The sequence below is a fragment of the Strongylocentrotus purpuratus genome, unplaced genomic scaffold (assembly GCF_000002235.5).
Source record: "Strongylocentrotus purpuratus isolate Spur 01 unplaced genomic scaffold, Spur_5.0 spur5_scaffold_4, whole genome shotgun sequence".
Classification (NCBI taxonomy): Eukaryota; Metazoa; Echinodermata; class Echinoidea; order Camarodonta; family Strongylocentrotidae; genus Strongylocentrotus; species Strongylocentrotus purpuratus.
The window spans coordinates 13,487,559-13,505,427 of NW_022145610.1; the positions used below are offsets into that span (position 1 = coordinate 13,487,559).

At 34.7% G+C, this 17,869-nt stretch overlaps 1 long non-coding RNA gene across 2 annotated transcripts; it reads right to left on the reverse strand.

The window, feature by feature from the left end:
• Nucleotides 1-1,201: 1,201 nt before the first annotated feature.
• LOC105443667 lies at nucleotides 1,202-17,152 on the reverse strand. 2 transcript variants are annotated; one of them, XR_004066303.1, is made up of 4 exons: nucleotides 17,130-17,152; nucleotides 10,521-10,649; nucleotides 3,912-4,040; nucleotides 1,202-1,324 (listed from the first exon to the last, which is right to left on the reverse strand). It is a non-coding gene; the product is annotated as an uncharacterized LOC105443667 (long non-coding RNA). The 2 variants fall into 2 exon arrangements; XR_004066304.1 differs by lacking the exons at nucleotides 1,202-1,324; nucleotides 3,912-4,040 and adding an exon at nucleotides 9,326-9,389.
• Nucleotides 17,153-17,869: the final 717 nt, after the last annotated feature.

A 17,869-nucleotide genomic window follows, 5' to 3' on the forward strand; every position in this document is an offset into this window, starting at 1 on the left:
TGTTCGAACACATTCCATTTGCACAGAGCGTTGTATCCACCACGCATTCTTCAATATCTAGGAAAAGTTTTTAAAAAATCACCCATAGCATGCAGTCAAGATTTTTCTAAAGTTCGAATTGAATCAACTTTTCATCTTACATTTGCACCAATTATTTGTATCTCCATGCACTCTGAATCTAGACTAGATCTAGATCTAGAGAGTAAAAAAGTAAAAATGAATTTCCAATGAAATCGTGAACAAATGCTACGAAAAATCAACAAGAAATTGCCAAATTTGTAAACAAAAAAAAGTGATTAGTCTATACAGTTTACTCTCCATTGCTCATTTAGAAAGTTAAATGTCCATACTAGATTTAATAGTTTTCATTAATTGCAGAGTGTACTTTAACAGAAGTGGATTTAAATTTCCTATTGACTTTTGGACTAAGATCTAGTAGAACTACAACTTGTAATTCAGAGTATTCTGGATCAATAGACTGTTAAAAAAATGCATCTAAAAATTAAAATGTGACACTAGTACTGAATAGACTACTAGATCTAATTTGACTTTACATCCTTACCATTGCAAGCAGTGCCATAATCATTTAATTCATATCCAGAGTTACACGGGCTACAGGTGTAAGAGCCATCTATGTTCGAACACACTCCATTTGCACAGAGCGTTGTATCCACCACGCATTCGTCAATATCTAGGAAAAGTAAACATTTTTTTCACCCATAGCTTGCATTCAAGAGTTTTGTAAAGTTCTAATTCAATCAGCTTTTTATCTTAAATTGGCACCAATTATTTGTATCTCCATGCACTTTAGAATCTAGACTAGGTCTAGATCTAGAGAGTAAAAAAGTAAAAATTAATGTCAAATTAAATAGTGAACAAATGCTACGAAAAATCAACAAGAAATTGCCAAATTTGTAAACAAAAATAGTGATTAGTCTATACATTTTACTCTCCATTGCTAATTTAAGAAGTTAAATGTCCATTTCAGATTTAAAAGTTTTCATTAATGGCAGAGTGTTCTTTAACAAAAGTAGATTTAAAATTCCTACTTATTTTTGGACTAAGATCATGTAGACCTACAACTTGTAATTCAGAGCATTCTGGATCAAAAGCCTGTTAAAGATGCCTCTAAAAAGTAAGATGTGACACTATTACTGAGTAGATTACTAGATCTAATTTGACTTTATATCCTTACCATTGCAAGCAGTGCCATCATCGTTTAATTCATATCCAGAGTTACACGCGCTACAGGTGTAATAGCCAACTGTGTTCGAACACATTCCATTTGCACAGAGCGTTGTATCCACCACGCATTCATCAATATCTAGGAAAAGTTTTTAAAAAATCACCCATAGCATGCAGTCAAGATTTTTCTAAAGTTCGAATTGAATCAACTTTTCATCTTAAATTTGCACCAATTATTTGTATCTCCATGCACTCTGAATCTAGACTAGATCTAGATCTAGAGAGTAAAAAAGTAAAAATGAATTTCCAATGAAATCGTGAACAAATGCTACGAAAAATCAACAAGAAATTGCCAAATTTGTAAACAAAAAAAAGTGATTAGTCTATACAGTTTACTCTCCATTGCTAATTTAGAAAGTTAAATGTCCATTTCAGATTTAATAGTTTTCATTAATGTGTACTTTAACAGAGGTGAATTTAAATTTCCTACTGACTTTTGGACTAAGATCATGTAGACCTACAACTTGTAATTCAGAGCATTCTGGATCAAAAGACTGTTAAAGTTGATACTCTAAGACAATCCCAAATACTGAGATAATTACATAAATAGAAAGCTTTTAACCCCCATAATAACACCAAAAGGTGTCCACCCAACAAAACAAGTTTAGAATAATGAATTTATTCGAGTAAACTCTACCAAAATATCTAAGTCTGAAACCCGGAAGTGCACGTAGAGTCGGGCCTCTATCCGTGACGTCACGAACGGGACTCATGGGCTCAGTGAGAGTGAATGGCAGTGATATCCCTACGTAAATGCTATCCTGTCAGAGCTTAGATTTGTTGTTGTTAAGGAGTATATTTGATGGATTTTCTGTTTTCATTTGAATGAAGAATAACGAAGCAACATTTTCCAGTCGCTGATTTCTTTTTCTATTCTTATATTCATCTATTTGGTAGAGATTTAAGACGAGTTTACTACTTAGGAATTAAAGTTAAATCGTGCACGTATGAATAGGCGGATGCATTATATTGTCATCAGATAAGGTACAGGAGCAGTTTTGTAAAACGAATAGGTCTAGAACTATGATAGTACTTATCATAGATGTGTGTGACTGCCTCAAAAAAGGATACAGTACCAGTTAAACATTTTATGTTGTAAAATATCAAACTTGAACGAGATCATGCAAGCGCGCTTCCTCTATAATATTTGGCGAGTGATGCGGCTCTTGCATGAACGTTCGTGAAGCGAGCAGAATCGGGAGGTAAGACCAAGCCGCTGCTCTAGGCGCTGCTTGCTTGTGATGGAACGTACGTGCGCTAGTTATATGTTTATCGGCAATTGCAAGAGAATAGCGACGTTGCCAGCTAAGAAAAACAACTAACAAAGACTTGCTCCTGACTACCGGTGTCAGAATTGGTAGATGAAGGATCTTCAAGGCCAAGGAAGGTGAAAGACATGGGAAAAAGGAAGAAGAAACCATCGGGAGATCACTGTAGTGTATGGTAATGAACTGTGCATGGGTAGACAGCTACTGTTCACTCCGTGCCTGGACCGATTTCAATTACATCAAAACAAAAATTACATTGTGAAAATATCGACTAATAGCGCATCGTTGGCATGTATATGTCATATTTTTTTTAAAGGGGAATTGATATTAATACTATGAAGTACTAGGGGAAGGTAAAGAATTGTACATAGAATTATGATTTATTAGGCTTTTCAGCCTTTGAAACAAAAATATGCAGAAAATCGTATCACTCTGCACATGTTTGCTATGGAACATCCGGGTACGTGAATATACTCTTTCCCAGACGTGAAGTCATAAATAGTAGACCAGCGCCGTGACTGATTTTCTATGCAAAGAGAGGCGGATATTTTCGACAATTCAATTGAGGATTTCGGGTAGACAGAATTTTTTTGTGATATACTAAGTAATTGAAAAACTTAAAAATAACATATAGTTGCCGTAGGTAACAAATTAAGGGACATTTCTTTGCTTAGAGTATCAACTTTAAAGATGCCTCTAAAAAGTAAAATGTGACACTATTACTGAGTAGACTACTAGATCTAATTTGACTTCACATCCTTACCATTGCAAATAGTGCCATCATCGTTTAATTCATATCCAAAGTTACACGCGCTACAGATGTAATAGCCATCTCTGTTCGAACACATTCCATTTGCACAGAGCGTTGTATCCACTACGCATTCGTCAATATCTAGGAAAAGTTTAAAAAAAAATCACCCATAGCATGCAGTCTTGATTTTTCTAAAGTTCTAATTGAATCAACTTTTCATCTTAAATTGGCACCAATTATTTGTATCTCCTTGCACTCTGAATCTAGACTAGATCTAGATCTAGAGAGTAAAAAAAGAAAAAAAATGAATGTCAAATGGAATCGCGAACAAATGCTACGAAAAATCAACAAGAAATTGCCAAATTTGTAAACAAAAATAGTGATTAGTCTATACAGTTTACTCTCCATTGCTAATTTAGAAAGTTAAATGTCCATTTCAGATTTAATAATTTTCATTGATGGCAGAGTGTACTTTAACAGAGGTGGATTTAAATTTCCTACTGACTTTTGGACTAAGATCATGTAGACCTACAACTTGTAATTCAGAGCATTCTGGATCAAAAGCCTGTTAAAGATGCCTCTAAAAAGTAAGATGTGACACTATTACTGAGTAGATTACTAGATCTAATTTGACTTTATATCCTTACCATTGCAAGCAGTGCCATCATCGTTTAATTCATATCCAGAGTTACACGCGCTACAGGTGTAATAGCCAACTGTGTTCGAACACATTCCATTTGCACAGAGCGTTGTATCCACCACGCATTCATCAATATCTAGGAAAAGTTTTTAAAAAATCACCCATAGCATGCAGTCAAGATTTTTCTAAAGTTCGAATTGAATCAACTTTTCATCTTAAATTTGCACCAATTATTTGTATCTCCATGCACTCTGAATCTAGACTAGATCTAGATCTAGAGAGTAAAAAAGTAAAAATGAATTTCCAATGAAATCGTGAACAAATGCTACGAAAAATCAACAAGAAATTGCCAAATTTGTAAACAAAAAAAAGTGATTAGTCTATACAGTTTACTCTCCATTGCTAATTTAGAAAGTTAAATGTCCATTTCAGATTTAATAGTTTTCATTAATGTGTACTTTAACAGAGGTGAATTTAAATTTCCTACTGACTTTTGGACTAAGATCATGTAGACCTACAACTTGTAATTCAGAGCATTCTGGATCAAAAGACTGTTAAAGTTGATACTCTAAGACAATCCCAAATACTGAGATAATTACATAAATAGAAAGCTTTTAACCCCCATAATAACACCAAAAGGTGTCCACCCAACAAAACAAGTTTAGAATAATGAATTTATTCGAGTAAACTCTACCAAAATATCTAAGTCTGAAACCCGGAAGTGCACGTAGAGTCGGGCCTCTATCCGTGACGTCACGAACGGGACTCATGGGCTCAGTGAGAGTGAATGGCAGTGATATCCCTACGTAAATGCTATCCTGTCAGAGCTTAGATTTGTTGTTGTTAAGGAGTATATTTGATGGATTTTCTGTTTTCATTTGAATGAAGAATAACGAAGCAACATTTTCCAGTCGCTGATTTCTTTTTCTATTCTTATATTCATCTATTTGGTAGAGATTTAAGACGAGTTTACTACTTAGGAATTAAAGTTAAATCGTGCACGTATGAATAGGCGGATGCATTATATTGTCATCAGATAAGGTACAGGAGCAGTTTTGTAAAACGAATAGGTCTAGAACTATGATAGTACTTATCATAGATGTGTGTGACTGCCTCAAAAAAGGATACAGTACCAGTTAAACATTTTATGTTGTAAAATATCAAACTTGAACGAGATCATGCAAGCGCGCTTCCTCTATAATATTTGGCGAGTGATGCGGCTCTTGCATGAACGTTCGTGAAGCGAGCAGAATCGGGAGGTAAGACCAAGCCGCTGCTCTAGGCGCTGCTTGCTTGTGATGGAACGTACGTGCGCTAGTTATATGTTTATCGGCAATTGCAAGAGAATAGCGACGTTGCCAGCTAAGAAAAACAACTAACAAAGACTTGCTCCTGACTACCGGTGTCAGAATTGGTAGATGAAGGATCTTCAAGGCCAAGGAAGGTGAAAGACATGGGAAAAAGGAAGAAGAAACCATCGGGAGATCACTGTAGTGTATGGTAATGAACTGTGCATGGGTAGACAGCTACTGTTCACTCCGTGCCTGGACCGATTTCAATTACATCAAAACAAAAATTACATTGTGAAAATATCGACTAATAGCGCATCGTTGGCATGTATATGTCATATTTTTTTTAAAGGGGAATTGATATTAATACTATGAAGTACTAGGGGAAGGTAAAGAATTGTACATAGAATTATGATTTATTAGGCTTTTCAGCCTTTGAAACAAAAATATGCAGAAAATCGTATCACTCTGCACATGTTTGCTATGGAACATCCGGGTACGTGAATATACTCTTTCCCAGACGTGAAGTCATAAATAGTAGACCAGCGCCGTGACTGATTTTCTATGCAAAGAGAGGCGGATATTTTCGACAATTCAATTGAGGATTTCGGGTAGACAGAATTTTTTTGTGATATACTAAGTAATTGAAAAACTTAAAAATAACATATAGTTGCCGTAGGTAACAAATTAAGGGACATTTCTTTGCTTAGAGTATCAACTTTACAGATGCCTCTAAAAAGTAAAATGTGACACTATTACTGAGTAGACTACTAGATCTAATTTGACTTCACATCCTTACCATTGCAAATAGTGCCATCATCGTTTAATTCATATCCAAAGTTACACGCGCTACAGATGTAATAGCCATCTCTGTTCGAACACATTCCATTTGCACAGAGCGTTGTATCCACCACGCATTCGTCAATATCTAGGAAAAGTTTAAAAAAAAATCACCCATAGCATGCAGTCTTGATTTTTCTAAAGTTCTAATTGAATCAACTTTTCATCTTAAATTGGCACCAATTATTTGTATCTCCTTGCACTCTGAATCTAGACTAGATCTAGATCTAGAGAGTAAAAAAAGAAAAAAATGAATGTCAAATGGAATCGTGAACAAATGCTACGAAAAATCAACAAGAAATTGCCAAATTTGTAAACAAAAATAGTGATTAGTCTATACAGTTTACTCTCCATTGCTAATTTAGAAAGTTAAATGTCCATTTCAGATTTAATAATTTTCATTGATGGCAGAGTGTACTTTAACAGAGGTGGATTTAAATTTCCTACTGACTTTTGGACTAAGATCATGTAGACCTACAACTTGTAATTCAGAGCATTCTGGATCAAAAGACTGTTAAAGATACCACTAAAAAGTAAAATGTGAAACTAGTACTGAGTAGACTACTAGATCTAATTTGACTTCACATCCTTACCATTGCAAGCAGTGCCATCATCGTTAAATTCAAATCCAGAGTTACACGCGCTACAGGTGTAATAGCCATCTGTGTTCGAACACACTCCATTTGCACAGAGCGTTGTATCCACCACACATTCGTCAATATCTAGGAAAAGTAAAAAAAATGTTACCCATATCTTGCAGTCAAGAGTTTTCTAAAGTTCTAATTGAATCAATTTTTCATCTTAAATTGGCACCAATTATTTGTATATCCATGCACTCTAGAATCTCGACTAGATCTAGAACTAGAGAGTAAAAAAAGAAAAAATGAATGTCCAATGAAATCGTGAACAAATGCTACGAAAAATCAACAAGAAATTGCCAAATTTGTAAACAAAAATAGTGATTAGTCTAGATCTATACAGTTTACTCTCCATTGCTAATTTAGAAAGTTAAATAATCAAATTTAAGATTTAATAATTTTCATTGGTGGAATAATTATTTTTACCCCAGTTTAGGGAAGGATTTTAAAAAATTATTTATTTCTAATAGATCTAGATAATGGCATACATTCTCAGATTTTATTGAATACTAATTTGCGAGTATTTGTTTTGCGTGACTGCTTCATCATATGTGTGTTACTATGCTAATCAGCTAAGGGACCTACGTCCTTAAGTCATGATTGACAGTAATGAGGATTAATGCCTCACAAAAGGGCATTGATATATAGCTGATCTACACGATTTTTATCCTGGGGCCTCACAGTAACGAGGCCATTGCTTAGCCCCTGAATCATGACTGTACGCAGTGTTTGCTAGGGTACGCGGCCCCTTCCACAATTCCCCCAAAACGAAGAAAATGCAATAAATTGTCAAAAATTCATTGCATTTTCCCCCGGCCCCCAACAGGAAAAATTCCTCTGTAGGGCCATGCATTATGGTTCAAGGCATGGCCACACAGAGAAATTTTTCCTGTTGGGGGCGGGGGGATATTGCAATGAATTTTTGACAATTCATTGCATTTTCTTCGTTTTGGGGGATTTGTGGGGGCGGCCGCGTACCCTAGCAAACACTGCGTATAGTCATGATTCAGGGGCTAAGCAATGGCCTCGTTACTGTGAGGCCCCAGGATAAAAATCGTGTCGATCAGCTATATAAGTGCCCTTTTGTGAGGCATTAATCCTCATTACTGTCAATTATGATTTAAGGACGTAGGTTCCCTAGCTGATTAGCATAGTAGCACACATATGATTCAGCAGTCACGCAAAAGAAACTCTCGCAAATCAATATTCAATAAAATCTGAGAATGTATGCCATTATCTAGATCTATTAGAAATAAATAATTTTTTTAAATCCTTCCCTAAACTGGGGTAAAAATAATTATTCCACCATTATGACCAACAGTGTATAATGTGACACTAGTACTGAGTAGACTACTAGATCTAATTTGACTTCACATCCTTACCATAACAAGCAGTGCTATCACCGTTTAATTCATATCCAAAGTCACACGGGCTACAGGTGTAATAGCCTACTGTGTTTGAACAAATTCCATTTGCACAGAGCGTTGTATCCACCACACATTCGTCAATATCTAGGAAAAGTAAAAAAAAATTCACCCATAGCATGCAGTCAAGAGTTTTCGAAAGTTCTAATTGAATCAACTTTTTATCTTAAATTGGCACCAATTATTTGTATCTCCATGCACTCTAGAATCTAGACTAGAACAAGATCTAGAGAGTAAAAAATTAAAAATGAATGTCAAATGAAATCGTGAACAAATGCTACGAAAAATCAACAAGAAATTGCCGAATTTGTAAACAAAAATAGTGATTAGTCCATACAGTTTACTCTCCATTGCTAATTTAAAAAGTTAAATGTCCATTTCAGATTTAATAGTTTTCATTGTTGGCAGAGTGTACTGTAACAGAGGTGGATTTAAATTTATTTCTAATATTTGAACTATGATCATGTAGACCTACAACTTGTAATTCAGACCATTCGGGATTAAAAAGCTGTTAAAGATGCCACTAAAAAGTAAAATGTGACACTAGTACTGACTAGACTACTAGATCTAATTTGACTTCACATCCTTACCATTGCAAGCAGTGCCATCATCGTTTAATTCATATCCAAAGTCACACGGGCTACAGGTGTAATAGCCTACTGTGTTTGAACACATTCCATTTGCACAGAGCGTTGTATCCACCAGGCATTCGTCAATATCTAGAAAAAGGTTTTAAAAAATTTCCCATAGCAAGCAGTCAAGAGTTTTCGAAAGTTCTAATTGAATCAATTTTTCATCTTAAATTGGGACCAATTATTTGTATCTCCATGCACTCTAGAATCTCGACTAGATCTAGATCTACAGAGTAAAAAAAGAAAAAATGAATGTCAAATGAAAATGTGAACAAATGCTACGAAATATTAACAAGAAATTGCCAAATTTGTAAACAAAAAAAGTGATTAGTCTAAATGTGTACTTATTAATGTGTACTTTAACAGAGGTGAATTTAAATTTCCTACTGACTTTTGAACTAAGATCATGTAGACCTACAACTCGTAATTCAGAGCATTCTGGATCAAAAGACTGTGAAAGATGCCTCTAAAAAGTAAAATGTGACACTTTTACTGAGAAGACTACTAGATCTAATTTGACTTCACATCCTTACCATTGCAAATAGTGCTATCATCGTTTAATTCATATCCAAAGTTACACGCGCTACAGATGTAATAGCCATCTCTGTTCGAACACATTCCATTTGCACAGAGCGTTGTATCCACCACGCATTCGTCAATATCTAGGAAAAGTTTTAAAAAAAATCACCCATAGCATACAGTCTTGATTTTTCTAAAGTTCTAATTGAATCAACTTTTCATCTTAAATTGGCACCAAATTTTTGTATTTCCATGCACTCTGAATCTAGACTAGATCTAGATCTACAGAGTAAAAAAGTAAAAATGAATGTCCAATGGAATCTTGAACAAATGTTACGAAAAATCAACAAGAAATTGCCAAATTTGTAAACAAAAATAGTGATTAGTCTATACAGTTTACTCTCCATTGCTAATTTAAAAAGTTAAATGTCCATTTCAGACTTAATAGTTTTCATTGATGTGTACTTTAACAAAGGTGGATTTAAATTTCCTACTGACTTTTGGACTAAGATCATGTAGACCTACAACTCGTAATTCAGAGCATTCTGGATCAAAAGACTGTTAAAGATACCACTAAAAAGTAAAATGTGAAACTAGTACTGAGTAGACTACTAGATCTAATTTGACTTCACATCCTTACCATTGCAAGCAGTGCCATCGTCGTTAAATTCAAATCCAGAGTAACACGCGCTACAGGTGTAATAGCCATATGTGTTTGAACACACTCCATTTGCACAGAGCGTTGTATCCACCACACATTCGTCAATATCTAGGAAAAGTTAAAAAAAAATTACCCATATCTTGCAGTCAAGAGTTTTCTAAAGTTCTAATTGAATCAATTTTTCATCTTAAATTGGCACTAATTATTTGTATATCCATGCACTCTAGAATCTCGACTAGATCTAGATCTAGAGAGTAAAAAAAGAAAAAAATGAATGTCAAATGAAATCGTGAACAAATGCTACGAAAAATCAACAAGAAATTGCCAAATTTGTAAACAAAAATAGTGATTAGTCTATACATTTTACTCTCCATTGCTAATTTAAGAAGTTAAATGTCCATTTCAGATTTAAAAGTTTTCATTAATGGCAGAGTGTTCTTTAACAAAAGTAGATTTAAAATTCCTACTTATTTTTGGACTAAGATCATGTAGACCTACAACTTGTAATTCAGAGCATTCTGGATCAAAAGCCTGTTAAAGATGCCTCTAAAAAGTAAGATGTGACACTATTACTGAGTAGATTACTAGATCTAATTTGACTTTATATCCTTACCATTGCAAGCAGTGCCATCATCGTTTAATTCATATCCAGAGTTACACGCGCTACAGGTGTAATAGCCAACTGTGTTCGAACACATTCCATTTGCACAGAGCGTTGTATCCACCACGCATTCATCAATATCTAGGAAAAGTTTTTAAAAAATCACCCATAGCATGCAGTCAAGATTTTTCTAAAGTTCGAATTGAATCAACTTTTCATCTTAAATTTGCACCAATTATTTGTATCTCCATGCACTCTGAATCTAGACTAGATCTAGATCTAGAGAGTAAAAAAGTAAAAATGAATTTCCAATGAAATCGTGAACAAATGCTACGAAAAATCAACAAGAAATTGCCAAATTTGTAAACAAAAAAAAGTGATTAGTCTATACAGTTTACTCTCCATTGCTAATTTAGAAAGTTAAATGTCCATTTCAGATTTAATAGTTTTCATTAATGTGTACTTTAACAGAGGTGAATTTAAATTTCCTACTGACTTTTGGACTAAGATCATGTAGACCTACAACTTGTAATTCAGAGCATTCTGGATCAAAAGACTGTTAAAGTTGATACTCTAAGACAATCCCAAATACTGAGATAATTACATAAATAGAAAGCTTTTAACCCCCATAATAACACCAAAAGGTGTCCACCCAACAAAACAAGTTTAGAATAATGAATTTATTCGAGTAAACTCTACCAAAATATCTAAGTCTGAAACCCGGAAGTGCACGTAGAGTCGGGCCTCTATCCGTGACGTCACGAACGGGACTCATGGGCTCAGTGAGAGTGAATGGCAGTGATATCCCTACGTAAATGCTATCCTGTCAGAGCTTAGATTTGTTGTTGTTAAGGAGTATATTTGATGGATTTTCTGTTTTCATTTGAATGAAGAATAACGAAGCAACATTTTCCAGTCGCTGATTTCTTTTTCTATTCTTATATTCATCTATTTGGTAGAGATTTAAGACGAGTTTACTACTTAGGAATTAAAGTTAAATCGTGCACGTATGAATAGGCGGATGCATTATATTGTCATCAGATAAGGTACAGGAGCAGTTTTGTAAAACGAATAGGTCTAGAACTATGATAGTACTTATCATAGATGTGTGTGACTGCCTCAAAAAAGGATACAGTACCAGTTAAACATTTTATGTTGTAAAATATCAAACTTGAACGAGATCATGCAAGCGCGCTTCCTCTATAATATTTGGCGAGTGATGCGGCTCTTGCATGAACGTTCGTGAAGCGAGCAGAATCGGGAGGTAAGACCAAGCCGCTGCTCTAGGCGCTGCTTGCTTGTGATGGAACGTACGTGCGCTAGTTATATGTTTATCGGCAATTGCAAGAGAATAGCGACGTTGCCAGCTAAGAAAAACAACTAACAAAGACTTGCTCCTGACTACCGGTGTCAGAATTGGTAGATGAAGGATCTTCAAGGCCAAGGAAGGTGAAAGACATGGGAAAAAGGAAGAAGAAACCATCGGGAGATCACTGTAGTGTATGGTAATGAACTGTGCATGGGTAGACAGCTACTGTTCACTCCGTGCCTGGACCGATTTCAATTACATCAAAACAAAAATTACATTGTGAAAATATCGACTAATAGCGCATCGTTGGCATGTATATGTCATATTTTTTTTAAAGGGGAATTGATATTAATACTATGAAGTACTAGGGGAAGGTAAAGAATTGTACATAGAATTATGATTTATTAGGCTTTTCAGCCTTTGAAACAAAAATATGCAGAAAATCGTATCACTCTGCACATGTTTGCTATGGAACATCCGGGTACGTGAATATACTCTTTCCCAGACGTGAAGTCATAAATAGTAGACCAGCGCCGTGACTGATTTTCTATGCAAAGAGAGGCGGATATTTTCGACAATTCAATTGAGGATTTCGGGTAGACAGAATTTTTTTGTGATATACTAAGTAATTGAAAAACTTAAAAATAACATATAGTTGCCGTAGGTAACAAATTAAGGGACATTTCTTTGCTTAGAGTATCAACTTTACAGATGCCTCTAAAAAGTAAAATGTGACACTATTACTGAGTAGACTACTAGATCTAATTTGACTTCACATCCTTACCATTGCAAATAGTGCCATCATCGTTTAATTCATATCCAAAGTTACACGCGCTACAGATGTAATAGCCATCTCTGTTCGAACACATTCCATTTGCACAGAGCGTTGTATCCACCACGCATTCGTCAATATCTAGGAAAAGTTTAAAAAAAAATCACCCATAGCATGCAGTCTTGATTTTTCTAAAGTTCTAATTGAATCAACTTTTCATCTTAAATTGGCACCAATTATTTGTATCTCCTTGCACTCTGAATCTAGACTAGATCTAGATCTAGAGAGTAAAAAAAGAAAAAAATGAATGTCAAATGGAATCGTGAACAAATGCTACGAAAAATCAACAAGAAATTGCCAAATTTGTAAACAAAAATAGTGATTAGTCTATACAGTTTACTCTCCATTGCTAATTTAGAAAGTTAAATGTCCATTTCAGATTTAATAATTTTCATTGATGGCAGAGTGTACTTTAACAGAGGTGGATTTAAATTTCCTACTGACTTTTGGACTAAGATCATGTAGACCTACAACTTGTAATTCAGAGCATTCTGGATCAAAAGACTGTTAAAGATACCACTAAAAAGTAAAATGTGAAACTAGTACTGAGTAGACTACTAGATCTAATTTGACTTCACATCCTTACCATTGCAAGCAGTGCCATCATCGTTAAATTCAAATCCAGAGTTACACGCGCTACAGGTGTAATAGCCATCTGTGTTCGAACACACTCCATTTGCACAGAGCGTTGTATCCACCACACATTCGTCAATATCTAGGAAAAGTAAAAAAAATGTTACCCATATCTTGCAGTCAAGAGTTTTCTAAAGTTCTAATTGAATCAATTTTTCATCTTAAATTGGCACCAATTATTTGTATATCCATGCACTCTAGAATCTCGACTAGATCTAGAACTAGAGAGTAAAAAAAGAAAAAATGAATGTCCAATGAAATCGTGAACAAATGCTACGAAAAATCAACAAGAAATTGCCAAATTTGTAAACAAAAATAGTGATTAGTCTAGATCTATACAGTTTACTCTCCATTGCTAATTTAGAAAGTTAAATAATCAAATTTAAGATTTAATAATTTTCATTGGTGGAATAATTATTTTTACCCCAGTTTAGGGAAGGATTTTAAAAAATTATTTATTTCTAATAGATCTAGATAATGGCATACATTCTCAGATTTTATTGAATACTAATTTGCGAGTATTTGTTTTGCGTGACTGCTTCATCATATGTGTGTTACTATGCTAATCAGCTAAGGGACCTACGTCCTTAAGTCATGATTGACAGTAATGAGGATTAATGCCTCACAAAAGGGCATTGATATATAGCTGATCTACACGATTTTTATCCTGGGGCCTCACAGTAACGAGGCCATTGCTTAGCCCCTGAATCATGACTGTACGCAGTGTTTGCTAGGGTACGCGGCCCCTTCCACAATTCCCCCAAAACGAAGAAAATGCAATAAATTGTCAAAAATTCATTGCATTTTCCCCCGGCCCCCAACAGGAAAAATTCCTCTGTAGGGCCATGCATTATGGTTCAAGGCATGGCCACACAGAGAAATTTTTCCTGTTGGGGGCGGGGGGGATATTGCAATGAATTTTTGACAATTCATTGCATTTTCTTCGTTTTGGGGGATTTGTGGGGGCGGCCGCGTACCCTAGCAAACACTGCGTATAGTCATGATTCAGGGGCTAAGCAATGGCCTCGTTACTGTGAGGCCCCAGGATAAAAATCGTGTCGATCAGCTATATAAGTGCCCTTTTGTGAGGCATTAATCCTCATTACTGTCAATTATGATTTAAGGACGTAGGTTCCCTAGCTGATTAGCATAGTAGCACACATATGATTCAGCAGTCACGCAAAAGAAACTCTCGCAAATCAATATTCAATAAAATCTGAGAATGTATGCCATTATCTAGATCTATTAGAAATAAATAATTTTTTTAAATCCTTCCCTAAACTGGGGTAAAAATAATTATTCCACCATTATGACCAACAGTGTATAATGTGACACTAGTACTGAGTAGACTACTAGATCTAATTTGACTTCACATCCTTACCATAACAAGCAGTGCTATCACCGTTTAATTCATATCCAAAGTCACACGGGCTACAGGTGTAATAGCCTACTGTGTTTGAACAAATTCCATTTGCACAGAGCGTTGTATCCACCACACATTCGTCAATATCTAGGAAAAGTAAAAAAAAATTCACCCATAGCATGCAGTCAAGAGTTTTCGAAAGTTCTAATTGAATCAACTTTTTATCTTAAATTGGCACCAATTATTTGTATCTCCATGCACTCTAGAATCTAGACTAGAACAAGATCTAGAGAGTAAAAAATTAAAAATGAATGTCAAATGAAATCGTGAACAAATGCTACGAAAAATCAACAAGAAATTACCGAATTTGTAAACAAAAATAGTGATTAGTCCATACAGTTTACTCTCCATTGCTAATTTAAAAAGTTAAATGTCCATTTCAGATTTAATAGTTTTCATTGTTGGCAGAGTGTACTGTAACAGAGGTGGATTTAAATTTATTTCTAATATTTGAACTATGATCATGTAGACCTACAACTTGTAATTCAGACCATTCGGGATTAAAAAGCTGTTAAAGATGCCACTAAAAAGTAAAATGTGACACTAGTACTGACTAGACTACTAGATCTAATTTGACTTCACATCCTTACCATTGCAAGCAGTGCCATCATCGTTTAATTCATATCCAAAGTCACACGGGCTACAGGTGTAATAGCCTACTGTGTTTGAACACATTCCATTTGCACAGAGCGTTGTATCCACCAGGCATTCGTCAATATCTAGAAAAAGGTTTTAAAAAATTTCCCATAGCAAGCAGTCAAGAGTTTTCGAAAGTTCTAATTGAATCAATTTTTCATCTTAAATTGGGACCAATTATTTGTATCTCCATGCACTCTAGAATCTCGACTAGATCTAGATCTACAGAGTAAAAAAAGAAAAAATGAATGTCAAATGAAAATGTGAACAAATGCTACGAAATATTAACAAGAAATTGCCAAATTTGTAAACAAAAAAAGTGATTAGTCTAAATGTGTACTTATTAATGTGTACTTTAACAGAGGTGAATTTAAATTTCCTACTGACTTTTGAACTAAGATCATGTAGACCTACAACTCGTAATTCAGAGCATTCTGGATCAAAAGACTGTGAAAGATGCCTCTAAAAAGTAAAATGTGACACTTTTACTGAGAAGACTACTAGATCTAATTTGACTTCACATCCTTACCATTGCAAATAGTGCTATCATCGTTTAATTCATATCCAAAGTTACACGCGCTACAGATGTAATAGCCATCTCTGTTCGAACACATTCCATTTGCACAGAGCGTTGTATCCACCACGCATTCGTCAATATCTAGGAAAAGTTTTTAAAAAAATCACCCATAGCATACAGTCTTGATTTTTCTAAAGTTCTAATTGAATCAACTTTTCATCTTAAATTGGCACCAAATTTTTGTATCTCCATGCACTCTGAATCTAGACTAGATCTAGATCTACAGAGTAAAAAAGTAAAAATGAATGTCCAATGGAATCTTGAACAAATGTTACGAAAAATCAACAAGAAATTGCCAAATTTGTAAACAAAAATAGTGATTAGTCTATACAGTTTACTCTCCATTGCTAATTTAAAAAGTTAAATGTCCATTTCAGACTTAATAGTTTTCATTGATGTGTACTTTAACAAAGGTGGATTTAAATTTCCTACTGACTTTTGGACTAAGATCATGTAGACCTACAACTCGTAATTCAGAGCATTCTGGATCAAAAGACTGTTAAAGATACCACTAAAAAGTAAAATGTGAAACTAGTACTGAGTAGACTACTAGATCTAATTTGACTTCACATCCTTACCATTGCAAGCAGTGCCATCGTCGTTAAATTCAAATCCAGAGTAACACGCGCTACAGGTGTAATAGCCATATGTGTTTGAACACACTCCATTTGCACAGAGCGTTGTATCCACCACACATTCGTCAATATCTAGGAAAAGTTAAAAAAAAAATACCCATATCTTGCAGTCAAGAGTTTTCTAAAGTTCTAATTGAATCAATTTTTCATCTTAAATTGGCACTAATTATTTGTATATCCATGCACTCTAGAATCTCGACTAGATCTAGATCTAGAGAGTAAAAAAAGAAAAAATGAATGTCCAATGAAATCGTGAACAAATGCTACGAAAAATCAACAAGAAATTGCCAAATTTGTAAAAAAAAAAAGTGATTATTCTAAACAGTTTACTCTCCATTGCTAATTTTAAAAGTAAAATGTCCATTTCAGATTTAATAGTTTTCATTAATGGCAGAGTGTACTTTAACAGAGGTGGATTTAAATTTCCTACTAATATTTGGACTAAGATCATGTAGACCTACAACTTGTAATTCAGAGCATTCGGGATTAAAAAGCTGTTAAAGATGCCACTAAAAAGTAAAATGTGACACTAGTACTGAGTAGACTACTAGGTCTAATTTGACTTCACATCCTTACCATTGCAAGCAGTGCCATCATCGTTTAATTCATATCCAAAGTCACACGGGCTACAGGTGTAATAGCCTTCTGTGTTTGAACACATTCCATTTGCACAGAGCGTTGTATCCACCACGCATTCGTCAATATCTAGGAAAAGTTTTTAGAAAATTCACCCATAGCATGCAGTCAAGAGTTTTCGAAAGTTCTAATTGAATCAATTTTTCATCTTAAATTGGCACTAATTATTTGTATATCCATGCACTCTAGAATCTCGACTAGATCTACATCTAGAGAGTAAAAAAAGAAAAAATGAATGTCAAATGAAATCGTGAACAAATGCTACGAAAAATCAACAAGAAATTGCCAAATTTGTAAACAAAAATAGTGATTAGTCCATACAGTTTACTCTCCATTGCTAATTTAGAAAGTTAAATAATCAAATTTAAACTTTAATAATTTTCATTGATGGCAGAGTGTACTTTCACAGAGGTGGATTTAAATTTACTACAGACTTTTGGACTAAGATTATATAGGCTTAGACCTACAACTTGTAATTCAGAGCATTCGGGATCAAAAGGCTGTTAAAGAAGCCACTAAAAAGTATAATGTGACACTAGTACTGAGTAGACTACTAGATCTAATTTGACTTCACATCCTTACCATTGCAATCAGTGCCATCATCGCTTAATTCATATCCAGAGTAACACGCGCTACAGGTGTAATAGCCGTATGTGTTTGAACACACTCCATTTGCACAG